This window comes from Lissotriton helveticus, chromosome 1_2, assembly GCF_964261635.1.
Source record: "Lissotriton helveticus chromosome 1_2, aLisHel1.1, whole genome shotgun sequence".
Taxonomy (NCBI): Eukaryota; Metazoa; Chordata; class Amphibia; order Caudata; family Salamandridae; genus Lissotriton; species Lissotriton helveticus.
The window spans coordinates 331983482-331997634 of NC_136058.1; the positions used below are offsets into that span (position 1 = coordinate 331983482).

Sequence of the window (14153 nt, forward strand, 5' to 3'; positions counted from 1 at the left end):
ATAGACTGCTGTGTGTGTTTCAGCGAACCAACCTGGGAGTAGGGGAGGATGGGATGCAGCAGGTAGATGAACTTCTTGTAGGCAGCAGATATCAACACGGTGGCTTCCGAGGTAAGCAAATATGAGGTGAGCTTTTATCTGATCGTTAAGCCCACACAGATTCCTAGTATGACATTTAAGGGTAGGCAGATCATCATAATGTCTAGCGGTAAGCTGCCTCGTGGCGGAGTCTACAGAGGAACCTTTGAGCGCAGTAGAGTACTGGGTGTACGCTATGGCGTGCATGTGTAAGTATGCTCTGTGAGAATATAACAAGCAAAACACTGTAAAATAGTCCCACCATCCACTTCAACTCTCCCAACTGGTTGAACCTTCCACGTCCTTCTCCCTCCCCTCTCACATGTAAATAAGCAACAAACGTAGCACCTCCAGCATCACAAGATAGATTGCAATGTGAATGGGGCCTCAACGTCACCAGCGCCCCCCCAGCCTCCGCCATGCCCCCTCTGAGTGACAGCGGCAACGAGAGCACACCCCGGCCTGTGAAAGTCAGCGTCTGAGATCATGAGCCGCATTTAAACACGCCGGGCCGCACCCCTGCTGTTGCTAGCCAATATCCTCGGGCAGCCGCAATGTCTCTTGCGCCCCAGCATTTGCCACGCTCCCACTCGGAAACAATGGGAGCAGGCCCCAGTCCGCTGGAGTCAGCCTTTGAACCCGGGAGCCACTGTGGCATGGGTCCCCAACCCCACCACACAGTGGTAAAGTGCAGGTCCCAGTCCGCTGGAGTCAGCCTTCGAACCCTGGAGCCACCGTGGCATGGGTCCCCAACCCCACCACACAGGGCTAAGGTGCAGGCCCCAGTCCGCTGGAGTCAGCCTTCGAACCCTGGAGCCACCGTGGCATGGGTCCCCAACCCCACCACACAGGGGTAAGGTGCAGGTCCCAGTCTGTGGGAGTCAGCCGTCGAACCCTGGAGCCACCGTAATATGGGTCCCCAACCCCTCCACACAGTGGTAAGGTGCAGACCCCAGTCCGCAAGAGTCAGCCGTCGAACCCTGGAGCCACTGTCACATGGGTCCCCAACCCCACCACACAGGGGTATGGGCAGGCCCCAGTCCGCTGGAGTCAGCCTTCGAACCCTGGAGCTACTTTGGCATGGGTCTCCAACCCCACCACACAGGGGTAAGGTGCAGGCCCCAGGGGCTCGAAGAGTCAGGAGCAGGCCGTCCTCGCCCTTCTCAACATGCACACATGAGGGCTGGATCTTCGCTGCAGGCTCCTTCAAAGGGCCAGAAGCTCCCTGGCATGGGGGGCAGGTGCAGGAGACCCTGCGGGCACAGCACCAGAGCACCTACCCCACCAGTCCACAGAGACCAAACAGGCCACAACTTAGCTGAGGAGGAACTTCTCCCCCTGAGCCTTGCACAATCCCACAGGAGAATGTTACCAGGTCCAGATGGTACGGGGCCTCATCACCAGCTGTATCCACCCTCAGGAAAGTGACTGTGGTCCTTGTAGCAAGGCCTCGGGAGAAGTCCGCCTCAGCGTTGAAGCACGGAAGAAAGTATACACAAACACACACACACACAGCTTGGGTGCTGGCAAAAGACCCTGTCGGTCCTTGCCCCTTTATTATATATCCTGTGGCCACACCTGGCCAGATGATGTTACAGGGTGTCATTTCCGGGTCACTCCTGTACTGCAAGGGCGGTGCTGGGATCGTTACATTCCTCCCCAGCTTGGTGTTGACTCTCATCCGGGCTTCCAGCAGATACAGTCTCTGAGTCTTTGGCTTGGCAGTGGATCTGGCCTCAATTCGTAACACTGAGGGTGGGAGTGGCTGCTCCTCTCTCCAGGCTCTGGCTCACCTTGGGGGTCTGTTCAGCACGTTCAGTGGTATTTAACGCCTCAAGTGTGGAGTGGTTTAAGGGACTGATTGGGTTGCTTCTTGGAGGGGGTGGTCCACTCTTCGGAACCACAATACATTACTTGTGACGACCTTAAGCCCTCTTTTGGTCGTAGCCATGGTGCCACTTGAGTGGAGACTGCGCATTGACCTGGTTCAAACGGCGCATCGAACTTCCATCCTAACTGTTGGTCTTTTACTAACACAAGGTCCCCTGGTAGTGGCTGTCGAGATTTAGCACCCCTCTTCGGGCTGGCTTGTTAGTTGGTCTTCGGCGTCTGCTGGCTCATATGGGGTTGGTGTCCACTGGCTGGAGACAGGGATAGTGTCTTGCTGATGTCCGTTCAGCATCAGGGACCACAGAGACCGCTGCGTGGTGCAGTGGGGTGTGCCTCGGTACTCAAGCAGGAAGTGGTGCAAGCTGAGTTCGGGGTTAATGCCTTCGGTCACTGCAATCTGGAGAGCTTTGTTTAATGTACGCATAAAGCATTCTGCCTCACCATTAGCTTCCAGCCACAGGAATGTGACATGGCGATGCTTGATGCCAAGGGTTGTAAGCAGATCTTTGAAGTCAGCTTCTTGAAATTGTGGCCCACTGTCCGTTTTAAAATCTTGGGGGAGTCCCAGTATGGCATATGTTTCTCAAGCACTGGGGCAATGTTGTAGAGGGCTGTCGACTATCACCTTGACAATGGGATATTTAGAGTAGCTATCGATTAACACATCAGTGATCTGTCCATCTGGGAAGCTCCTGAAGTCGAGGCTCATTTGGGACCATGGGGCTGTACACAGTTCCTCCGTGATGATCGGGGCTGGGGCCTCTTGAGTGTTTGTGAGTTGGCAAGAGGGACACTGATGTACAAAGTCATCTACTGCAGCTTCCAGCCCTGGGAACCAGACTTTCTCCCTCATCCGGGATTTCATTCAGACGGTACATTGGTGGCCTCCTTGCACTAAGGTCATCACATGGAACTACAGACTCTCGGGAATTATGATGCGCCCTCTGCGCAATATGAGCCTATCTGCTGTGGCACTCAAGTTATCACGCACCCTCCCCCTCCATATCTTCCTGAGGCGTTCTTTATCTGGGCCATGCCAGTTAATGCAATCTCTTAGGAAGTTCTGCCACAAGCATTACTGAAGGGCTTCCATGATCTTTGTCATGACCGGATCAGACTTGGTGGCCTCTGTGATAGTGAGTGCCTGTGGTCATGCTCCATGTGACACAATGGTTATGTACTCTTCCGTGGTGTCGGTGTTGTCATTGTTCTCGTCCGCCTGGACTGGCAGGTGACGTGAGAGAAAATCATCATGTTTTTTACCTGGCCAGTAAACTATTTCCATCTGGTAATGCTGTAGTTAGATTGCCCACCATTCAATCCATGGCGGAGTGTGTGGCCCTGTACCTCGAAACAGGGGGACGAGTGGTTGGTGGTCGGTGACCACTTGGTATGGCTGCACACGGACGTAGAGGTGGAAGTGGCTTCACGCCCACTTGATGGCTAGTGCCTCTTGCTCTTTCTAAGAGTATCGTACCTCGGTTGGCGTGAGGGCTTCACAGGCAAAGTCAAGGGTTGCCCACTTGCCTGGCCCTATTTCTTGGGTGATCACTATGCCCAGGCCCACGGGGCTGGCATCCACCAGCATATCTGTGTTTCTCTAGGTGTCGAAAGAGGCCATGGTGGTTTTGCTGAGTAAGGCTTTCTTGATTTTCTGGAAGGCCTCCTCCTCGATGTGGCCCCATTTCCAGGGTGTGTCTTTCTCAGTCAAGGATTGTAGAGGCTCGGACATGGTGGCCAGGTTCAGGATGAACTGGCCACAGTATGTGGGCATTCCCATGAAGCTGTGCTCCTCCGACACTGTGGTGGGGGCCAGCACCTGCTCGATGAAGAGAATAAACAATTCCAAAAATAAAATGCAAGCAAGAACTGCTCCAACATTTAAGTTAGACTTCATTAGTCTCTAAAAGGGGAAAAAAAATAAAACTATCCCTAAACTATCAATAAGGTGACATCCCTACTTAGCATTTCCCAGGCAACATCAGTAAATGGTGTCAGCTTGTGAAAACTTCCTAAGAAGTACATTCACAGAGTAAATCAGTAGCCAAAGCTACAGAGCTTGTTCTAAGACGCTCCTTCCAAATCGATCTTTTGACACCCTTCTCCTAACTCATCCTGTCTCCTTCCGCCTCTCCTCCCTCGGGGCTCTTTCCCTAATACAAAATTCGAAAATGTAGATAACACCCACAAATCACCTCACTACCGGACACCTCTCCTAGGTAATTTTCCACTGTTGTCTCTGTGTGGATTCTGTTGACCTTGATTCCCAGGCCACCTTGGTGAGAAGGAACACCGGCTCCCAATTATCGACATTCCTTATACAATGTTTCATCTCTCCTCCATGCCTAAATCCTAAAACAAAAAGGCGTTCGGTCTAACTAACCAAGACAGCTTCTTCCACCTGCAACTGAAACGTGAGAACAGAACATCCTTGCATACACATGAAATCCGCTGACTACTTCTAAATGCGAGAGCACACCAGAGAAGATACATTTTTGGGCCATCACAGTTTGGCCAATGTAAGAATAAACAAATAGCCCTTCATTTTCCAACATGAACATTTCATTCAGGCCTTTACACATCAACTTATACATTCAAGTTAATAGTGGCTTTGAACTACAGCATCTACAATTAATACACGTTTAGCATTTCACACTATTTCTTCGCGCAATATTCATCTTGGTGCACATTTAAACTAAAATGCATTTCATTACACAGAATCTTTTCATCAAGCAATTGCAGCATAGTAAAGATTACACTTCCAGTCATGAATGTCATTTTATTTCTCTTTACAAGGCACAAATACATTTCTATAGTTTAACATCACATCATTATTACACCACGTTCTAATAATCACACCTTAATGCAACACAAGAATATATGCGGGTGCAGACTATCCATGATTATAATGCACCCCTACAATTTTAGAGCACCATCACGCTCTATCACTGAAGATGCTGGCGTCTGGGGCTGTATATGGTGACAATCTTATTGTGGAAGAAGTCTGCTAGGGCGGTGCAGAGAACTTGGGAGGGGCTAATTATGTTTTAAGTTTGAGAGGGGTTGGAGAGCTCATTGATGATGTTTAAGCATTCTTTGCTGTGGCTTGAGCTGGCTTGGAGGCGGGTGGCCAGGGCGTTCTACTTGATGTCTTTCAGGCGCTGGTGGTAGCTGTTGAGTGTTAGCTTGTAGGCAGCTGGGTTATTTGGCTCTGTGCTAGAATGTCAGATCCTTTCCAGCTGCTCTCAGTTTCTTGGTGTACCCTCTGGTGTGTTTTGTGGGTCTGCCTGGTTTGGCAGGTCTGATGAGGGCGACCTTGTAGGCACAGTTGGTGATCCAAGCATTGATGTTTTTGACGGCCTGTTCGCAGTTGGAGGTGGTGTTTAGAAGGGAGAATCTGAGGTTGTTAGTCTATTATTTTTCAGGTATCTTGTTCCAGCTCCTGTAGGTGGTATGGGCAGATTTGTAGAGTTTCAAAGAAAAGCATCTGAGCACACCTGCTCATGCTACCTGTAAAAGCAACACTAGAACAATGCTTGGACTCATGAGGGTATTTTCTGAAAACTTTAGAGATTAGCAATACAACCTATAAAACCAACACATTCAAAACCAGTTATTCAGCGCTGGTTGTGGTGTTTGATCACTTTATGAAACATAGATGATTCAGTGATGGTGGCCTGAGAGTAGGGTCCAAAAGCAGGAGATGTGAAAGTAGTAACTTGTGCCCTTTAACTCTCAGGGTTAATGCTTCCAGTGCACAACATTCACCTCCCAAACCCTGGTGCTGCAGAAATGCTCATTTCCACCATCGGATGCATCTATACACGCACCCACCATTGCTGCCTCACAAATGGCTATGTAAATGATTTGCAGTTAGATTATTTGAATATAAATATATCATATGAATTTCTTATTTACAGAAAATCACTCAACCAAATCCTAATTGGTGAAAGAACAGAATCAGTGCATGATCGCAAAATGAGGTAATTATTGAATCTTCAGCAATAAAGAATTCCACCTCTCCCCAGTTAGAATTCAGACCCATCGACACTCTGCTAGACATGTATGCAGCATCGGCAATGGAATAGAAATCTGGATTTAGAAGATAAGGCTTGTGAACAATATTCAAGCTTGACACAAATTATATTTAGGCTTGTGTTTCCAAGCATAAAGAAACCCTCATTGTGTATACCCTCCGCTGTAGAATGAACAAAACTAAATAGTATATGCTGCCCATTGAAAGTAAACATTTGTGTTGCGGTTTTGACTTCAGACCGCAAATGTCAACAACTGCAGGATTCCAAGTCATCTGAAAATGACCTGTGTGTTGATGGAGCCCCCAAATGCACTGACATCTCACAGCCCAGCCTTGCATAGAGGAAGCAGTTCACTAATAAAACATGCATGTCAGAAGAAAGAGAAGGAAACCTCTTTGGTACCCAAAGACAGTGGAAACAAATGCATTCCACCGTGTTAACTACAAAGTACCAGGTCTGTTAAGTTCTCCCTGCCACCCCCAGCCCAAGGACTGCTCTTGAGCACACCCATCCTTATTTACAACACACTACAGAGGTCTACAGCAGGGTCAAACTCATTTTACTTTCATGTTAACAGGAGCCGTCTCTTAAACTAGACACATTGGGGCCTATTTATGAGTTGGTCACAGAGTGCAGCGCACAAAAGACACCCGGCTGCGCTGTGTGACAATGGTGGGGCAGGAATGTGCTGTATTTAAGGCAGTACTGCACATTCCCTCCCTTTCCTCTGTGCTGGTGCCCTTTTGGCAGCCGAGCACCAATGCAATCGTATGCAGGAATGCTTTTGTGCAGGAATCAGCACCTTCTTGCACAAAAACAATCCTGAGAGGCACATTCCTCTCGATGTGTGCTGCATTCTGAAAGAGGAAGTAACAAAGAGAAATAAAGATATTTCTCCACGTTACCCCTCTCCTGGGAAGGCATATCTTTTCTACACTTTCCCAGTTTTACTAGTTTTTGTAAATCTGAGAATATGTCAAAAACCATGGGAGGTACTTGGAAACACCCATGCAACGCCCAGGGAACGCCATCCCAGGCAGAGTAAGCAACGCAGCGATTTGTGTTGCTTGCTTTTCTCCAGATTTATGGAGCCACTCAGGGCCACGAAAAGTGGCCTTGCATGGCTTCATAAATTGCATTTAAGATTTGAGTCACTCTTGCACCACATTGTGACACACACTGGCTCATCAATATACCCCATTGAGTTTAGGAATATGTGGTTTGTGCGACCATCAGTGGCATAACTAATTTAAAACCTGATACTTTAGAAATCTCTTCCAATGATACGCATCCAAACACATGGATAGAAATCCAAGAGCCTTAAAAAAAGAATGACATTAATAAGAGCGTATTTTGGTGCAATTGTAAAGCTAGAAAATGTTAAATAGATGCTGTTAAGGTAAAATATTGTACAAAGAGACAACCAGAATGCGAGCAATGCGCTTGGCTGACATTACAATGGCCAGGCCGGAAGCTGATTCTGATCCTTTAGATCATGCACGTTCTTTCCCGGCGTGTAGGGACCAGAAAGAGCAAAGTCCTATGAACACTCTAGAAAGCTTAAGACAAACCTCAAGGTGGCTGTCCAAATGGATCCCCACTTCACCTCACTCAAGAAGGGCTGAGGGCACAGGTCTGTCCCCTTCAGCTTTGACATATGACCTATGCCTCATTGTCACTGATCAGGTGTTTAAAACACCATGGTATTTTCCACTGTTTGCTTTCCTATGTACCACGCTGTGGATTTTTAAAAAAAAAAAGGATAATACATGAGTTAAATAAATAAATAAGCTGCCCAGTTTAATTGCAAAACTTACCAATATACTCATATATTCATTGAAATGCAGATATATTCATTGAAATGCAGATATATTCATTGAAATGCAGATATATTCATTGAAATGCAGATATATTCATTGAAATGCAGATATATTCATTGAAATGCAGATATATTCATTGAAATACAGACTGTCACTTCCAGTTGTCACCTTTCTGTAAATACTTGTTAGTCCTTTACGTCAGTGTTTGGAAGATGCTCATCAGAAGTGTAGCTATAAATACTTTTTTACAGCAGCGACCAAGTGTGGGCTCGGTACTTGAACTGTCTGACCCTTAAAAACATTCACGTCTGTGACATCTGAAATCCCAGGTCTTTACAGGTATAAGGGCTTGTTTGTGTGAAATGTATTCACTGCTGGAGCCTGGAGGCGGCGGTTCCGCCAGCGGCCACCAGAGGGCGCTCCTCGTCTGCTGATGAAACCCACTGAGCGGCACGGCACATTGGATGAAAGGAGAAGGGTTTCCTCTTCCAGGTCAGCAGCGGCAGAGACGGCACCAGCAGCGGTGGTGACATCACTTCTAGCCTCTCCTGGTGTGTGCAGCCTGCTGCAGAGGAGGAAGGAGCTCTGTCTGTCTGTGCAGTTACCTTAATCTTCAAACCCTCACAGACCCCCCTCAGATTTCAGATCTGCCCCTGCCCCCCTCAAACCCCAGATCTGCCGCTCCCCCCCCTCAGACCCCAGATCTTGTGGGCATCATTTGTGTTAACCCCTTCCATGCTCATGACGAGCTCAGCTCGTCATGTAACGCGGTAATTCGAAAAAAGCCGCACAGCGCAAAAATGACCGCATCACGCATGCGGTTAAAGAGGTAATCTGTGCACTGCACTGTATCTCACTGCAGTATGAGGGATCTGTGTGCTGCATCTTACTGCACAATGAGAGGCCCGTGCACTGCACTGACTCTTACTGTACTATGAGGGATCTGTGCACTGCACTGCTTCTTACTGCACTATGTCAAGTCAAGTCATTAATTTATATAGCGCACTACATACCCAGAGGGTCTCAAGGCGCTTGAGGAAGGGTGGGGAATTACTTGTCGAATAACCAGGTTTTAAGTTGCTTTCTGAAGGCTAGGTGGTTTTGAGTAAGGCGGAGGTGAATGGGAAGGGAGTTCCAGGTTTTAGCCGCTAAATAGGAGAAGGATCTTCCTCCCATGGTGGTTTTGTTGATGCGTGGAACATCAGCGAGGGCTTGGTTGGAAGAACGTAATTGGCGGGAGGGGGTGTAGAAGGATAGTCGCGTGTTGAGGCACTCGGGTCCAAGTTCGTAGAGTGCTTTGTGTGCGTGGGTGAGGAGGCGGAACGTTATCCTCTTATTGACGGGGAGCCAGTGGAGGTCTTTCAGGTGACCGGAAATGTGGTCTTTACGCGGGATGTCTAGTATGAGTCTGGCTGAAGCGTTTTGGATGCGTTGGAGTTTTTTCTGAAGTTTTGCGGTGGTGCCGGCGTAAAGGGTGTTTCCGTAGTCCAGGCGGCTAGTAACCAGTGCGTGGGTGACCGTTTTTCTAGTTTCGGAGGGGATCCAGCGAAATGTTTTTTTGAGCATGCGAAGAATGTTGAAGCAAGAAGATGAAACGGCGTTGACTTGTCTGGTCATCGAGAGTGAGGAGTCCAGGATGACGCCCAGGTTCCGTGCGTGGTCCGTTGGGATGGGTGCTTTTCCTAGGGCCGCTGGCCACCAAGAGTCGTCCCAGGCGGAAGGGGAAGTACCTAAGATGAGGACTTCTGTTTTGTCTGAGTTCAGTTTAAGACGGCTGTGCTTCATCCACTCGGCTACTTCTTTCATCCCTTCATGTAGGTTGGTTTTGGCGGTGTTAGGGTCTTTGGTGAGTGAGAGGATCAGTTGAGTGTCATCAGCGTAGGAGATGATGTTGAGGTTGTGTTGGCGTGCGATGGTAGCGAGGGGACTCATGTATACGTTGAAGAGGGTGGGGCTGAGTGAAGATCCTTGTGGCACGCCGCAGATGACTTCGGTGGCTTTTGACTTAAACGGTGGGAGGCGGACTCTCTGAGTTCTTCCGGCAAGGAACGAGGTGATCCGGTCCAGTGCTTTTCCTTGGATTCTGACGTTGTTGAGGCGTTGTATAAGGGTGCTGTGACAGACTGTGTCGAAGGCTGCGGAGAGGTCAAGGAGGATGAGGGCGACTGTGTCTCCGTTGTCCAGTAGTGTTCGAATGTCATCTGTTGCTGCGATGAGGGCTGTTTCGGTGCTGTGTTTGGCTTGGAAGCCGGACTGTGAGGAGTCGAGGGATTTGTTGGTTTCGAGGAAGGCGGCGAGCTGGTTGTTGGCGGCTTTCTCGATGACTTTGGCCGGGAATGGTAGGAGCGAGTGGGGCGGTAGTTTTTGAGTTCGGTGGGGTCTGCTGTGGGTTTTTTCAGAAGGGCGCTGAGTTCGGCCTGTTTCCAGCTTTCCGGGAAGGTGGCGGAGTTGAGGGAGCAGTTGATGACGTCTCGGAGGTGGGGTGCGATGATGGAGTCTGCTTTGTTGAAGATGTGGTGGGGACATGGATCTGTGGGGGATCCTGAGTGGGTGGAGTTCATCAGGCGAATGGTGTCCTCAGTGGAGATTGGGTTCCAGTCATACAGGATGTTCGAGGGGGGTTTAGGTTCGGAGGTAGGTTGGGTGGTTTGGTCTCCGGGTTGGTTGTTGAAGCTGTTATGGATGTCGGCTATTTTGTCGTGGAAGAATGAAGCTAGGCAGTCGCAAAGGATTTGAGAGGGAGTGATGTCGTTGGAGTTGGCGGTGGGGTTGGTAAACTCTTTGACGATGTTGAATAGTTCCTTGCTGTTGTGGGCGTTGTTGTCTAGTCGGTCTTTGAATGCGGATTTCTTGGCTGTCCGGATCAGTTGGTGGTGTTTGCGGGTGGCGTTTTTGAAGGCGTCTCTGGTGATGGAGTTTGGGTCTTTTTTCCAGGCTTTCTCAAGGGAGCGACAGAGTTTCTTGGAACTCTTGAGGTCATCGTTGAACCAGGGGGCGTTTTTACTGCCTAGCTTGATTTGACGTTTTTTCAGGGGTGCTAGGTTGTTGGCGCTGTGGGTTAGCCATTGTGTGAGGTTAATGGCTGCTTGGTCAGGGTTCGACGAATAGGCAGGGGGGTTTTGGAGAAGCGATGTGGAGAACTGGTCGATGGTGATTTTGTTCCAGTTTCTTCGCAGAGTGGGTTGAGGGTGGTTGTGGATTGTGGTCTTTTTGTAGTTAAAGTGAACGCAGCTGTGGTCCGTCCAGTGGAGGGCTGTGGTGTGCTTGAAGGAGATGTGCTTGCTGGAGGTGAAGATAGGGTCGAGTGTGTGTCCTGCGTAGTGGGTGGGGGCGTTTACTAGTTGTTTGAGTCCGAGGTTGGCTAGATTGTCCAGAAGGGTGGTGGTGTTGCTGTTGTTGCTCTTTTCCAGGTGAAAATTGAGGTCTCCCAGTAGAATGTAGTCCTCGGAGGGGAGGGCGTGTGGGGTGATGAAGTCAGTGATGTCTTCACTGAATTGTGTACGGGGTCCTGATGGCCTGTAGAGGAGGGTGCCTCTGAGCGTGGTTTTGGGGTCGGTGTGGATCTGGAAGTGAAGATGTTCGGCGATAGTGAAGTTGACGTCGGAGTTGGTTGAGACGCGGATGGAGTTCTTATGGACGATGGCGATGCCTCCTCCTGTTTGGATGGCGCGGTCTTTTCGGATGATCTTGTAGCCGTCCGGGATGGCTATGGTGATGTCTGGAGCTGATGAGGCGTTCATCCATGTTTCTGTTAGGAAGGCGACGTCCGGAGAAATGGTGTCAAGTAGATTCCAAAGGTCGATGGCGTGTCTGTGGATCGAGCGGGTGTTGAGCAGGATGCATTTTAGGTGGTTAGTGTCGGATGTCTATTTGGTGTTTGTGGATTTTGTGTGGGTCTTGGTGCAGTCAAACTTGCAGGAGTGGCATGTGAAGGGTCCATGGGTGTGTCCCGGTGTGGCTTGGTGGCAGTTTGGTGGCCGGCCGGGGTTGAGGGCAGTGAGGGTTGCGGCGTCGTATGTTATATGGGAGAGCTGGGAATTGTGGGGGCCTGGGGGTCTGGCGCTAGGCGCGGACGGGCGTAGACGGGCTTACCTTTGGCGCACCTTCGGCGCGCATGGGGCGCGTCCGCTGCGCGTGAACGCTGCGCGCAAGTGCAACTGTCATAAATGGATGGTGGAAGGGGAGGGGCGAGGGGGGGTCAGCTGGGAGGCGGGAGCGGGGTGGAGCTCAGGGCAGGGAGGCACAAACAATAACAAACCAACAAAATGGCGGCAATCGGGTAATTGACCAGGACTGGGGTCCGATCGGCAGTGCCTCTAATACAAATGGCAGTGGAGTTGGCAATCGGGCAGCGGAAAACTGCAGGCAGCACAACAGCGCGAGTCAGACAATTTCAGTCTAGCGCTACTTTCGAAGGTGCCTCCGCTAATATTTAAATATTAAAGGGCAGGCGGGGCAATCACTCGCTATCCAGATACGCTAAAATTATGCAGATAATCAATATCTATATCACGCAGCAGTATAGCAGGCTGAGGTGGGCAGTCAATTAGTTACGCTGGCTGAGGCAGTGCAGAGGCGTGCAAAGGCGTATAATGATACGATACCGCTCAGGAGCAGCTGGTGGAGCGGCCGTTTCTGCTGGTAGCAGGACGGTCACTATGAGGAATCTGTGCATGCTGCACTGTATCTTACTGCACTGTGAGGAATCTGTGCATGCTGCACTGCATCTTACTGCACTGTGAGGAATCTGTGCGCACGGCACCATGCATCTGTTCTACTGCATTGCCTCTTAATGAACTATGAGGAATCTCTGCCACTGTACTGCATCTTACTGCAATATGATGGATCTGTGCATGCTGTACTGCATCCTACTGCGCTATGATGAATCTGTGTACACTTGATTGCTGTCTACTGCACTATGATAAACCTGTGCATTGCACTGCATCTTAATATACTTTGAGACTTCTGTGCCACTGCACTGCCGTTTACTGCATTGTGAGGTATCTGTGCACGCTGCACTGCATCTTATTGCACTGTGTGTGAAAAATCTGTGCACATCCTGTGCTCGGCTCTTGCTGTTAATTTGTTTACTTGCCCACCTCTACCCCTATGTCTGAAGCATGTCCCCCAGGGAGTTGACGTCCAGGCTCCTCGTGCTGCCCCGCGCCCCTTTTCTCCCTTTGTCCTGTTTCCATCTCTCAGACTAGGTAAAAGCTTCAGTCATTGCAATAGTTTCCTGTGCCTTTGGTTGGCTTATGGCATTATCTGCTACAGAGGTTGTATGCCTGCTGCAGAGATTGTGCGTGTGTGTGCATAGACCTTGGGTCTGCCATGTGGGTGGCCTGTCAAGCAGTGGAACGTAGATGTCTGTGTATTTAATGCATCTCTGCAAGGGGATGTGTGTCTGTAGGTTGGACGTGTGTGCTTGTGAACAGGGTAGGGTTGTCTTTGCAGGCTGTGTGTGTGCCTATATGAGACGTGTCTGCCTTGTGTTACTTTGTATGCTGTGTGATGTGTCTGTAGTGCGTCCATCTCTTTGCAGGGTGTCTGTCTATGCAGATGTTGGCGGGGCTCTAAGTGACTCTTCCAGGCCTCTCTTCTCTGTACAGATATCTTTAGGATCACTGGCTGAAAAGGGGGTTTGCTCTGATAATCTCAGAAATAGATTAATTCCGATTTCCAGTCTTTGTGTTACACAGACCTATATATCTATATTACCAAAGTTAAGAGGAGCCTTTTCCCATCTTTATTCTGCATTTTACTTTGGGACTGCTGGCTTCTGGTAAGTTAGCTTGTCTTGATTCTAAAAAGACATAGTAAAAACCTTAATCCTTTCATCTACAACCGGTGTGAACCAATGTTCCAACTTCCCACCTGATGCTGTTCCACCAACGACTGGAAATTCTAATTTATCTCTGTTCATCTGAATATATTTAGTAGTCACCAGAACATAAGTGGCTGTCAAGCAGACCCCCACCCCCCTGAGGACTGAGGGAATAGTCAGAATCCTGGTCCAGTGTGAGGAACAGCTGTGTGTCATCGGCATAGGACAATACGTTTAAGCCAAAGGCGCAGACTTACCCCTCAGGGATGCCACATACAGATTAAGGGTGAGATAGCATAGCCCTTGAGTTGCTCAGTTATATTGCTGAGCGGAAGAGCAGCATTCTGAGAACCCCCACACAGGAGCAGAATGATTGAGGAGAGTCTGCCTCCAAAGCCGCCTATCAAGGGATAGGCGACCAGAAGTGTTTGACGGTCTCAAAAATAGTGTAGACTCGAGACTGAACTCAGTCCTTAAACTTCCTACACCACTAAAAGCAGTGTC

General features: G+C 49.3%; 1 protein-coding gene across 4 annotated transcripts in view; it reads left to right on the forward strand.

The window, feature by feature from the left end:
* Positions 1 to 14153, forward strand: part of LOC144803248 (uncharacterized) — an 83969-nt gene that overhangs the window by 24353 nt on the left and 45463 nt on the right. Inside the window, exon 2 of one of the 4 annotated variants that reach the window (XR_013605498.1) lies at positions 5889 to 5951. The exons of the other annotated variants lie outside the window; for them this stretch is intronic. The gene's annotated coding sequence lies outside the window, so the exon portion shown is untranslated. The remainder of the gene's footprint in view (positions 1 to 5888; positions 5952 to 14153) is intronic. 4 annotated transcript variants of the gene reach the window in all.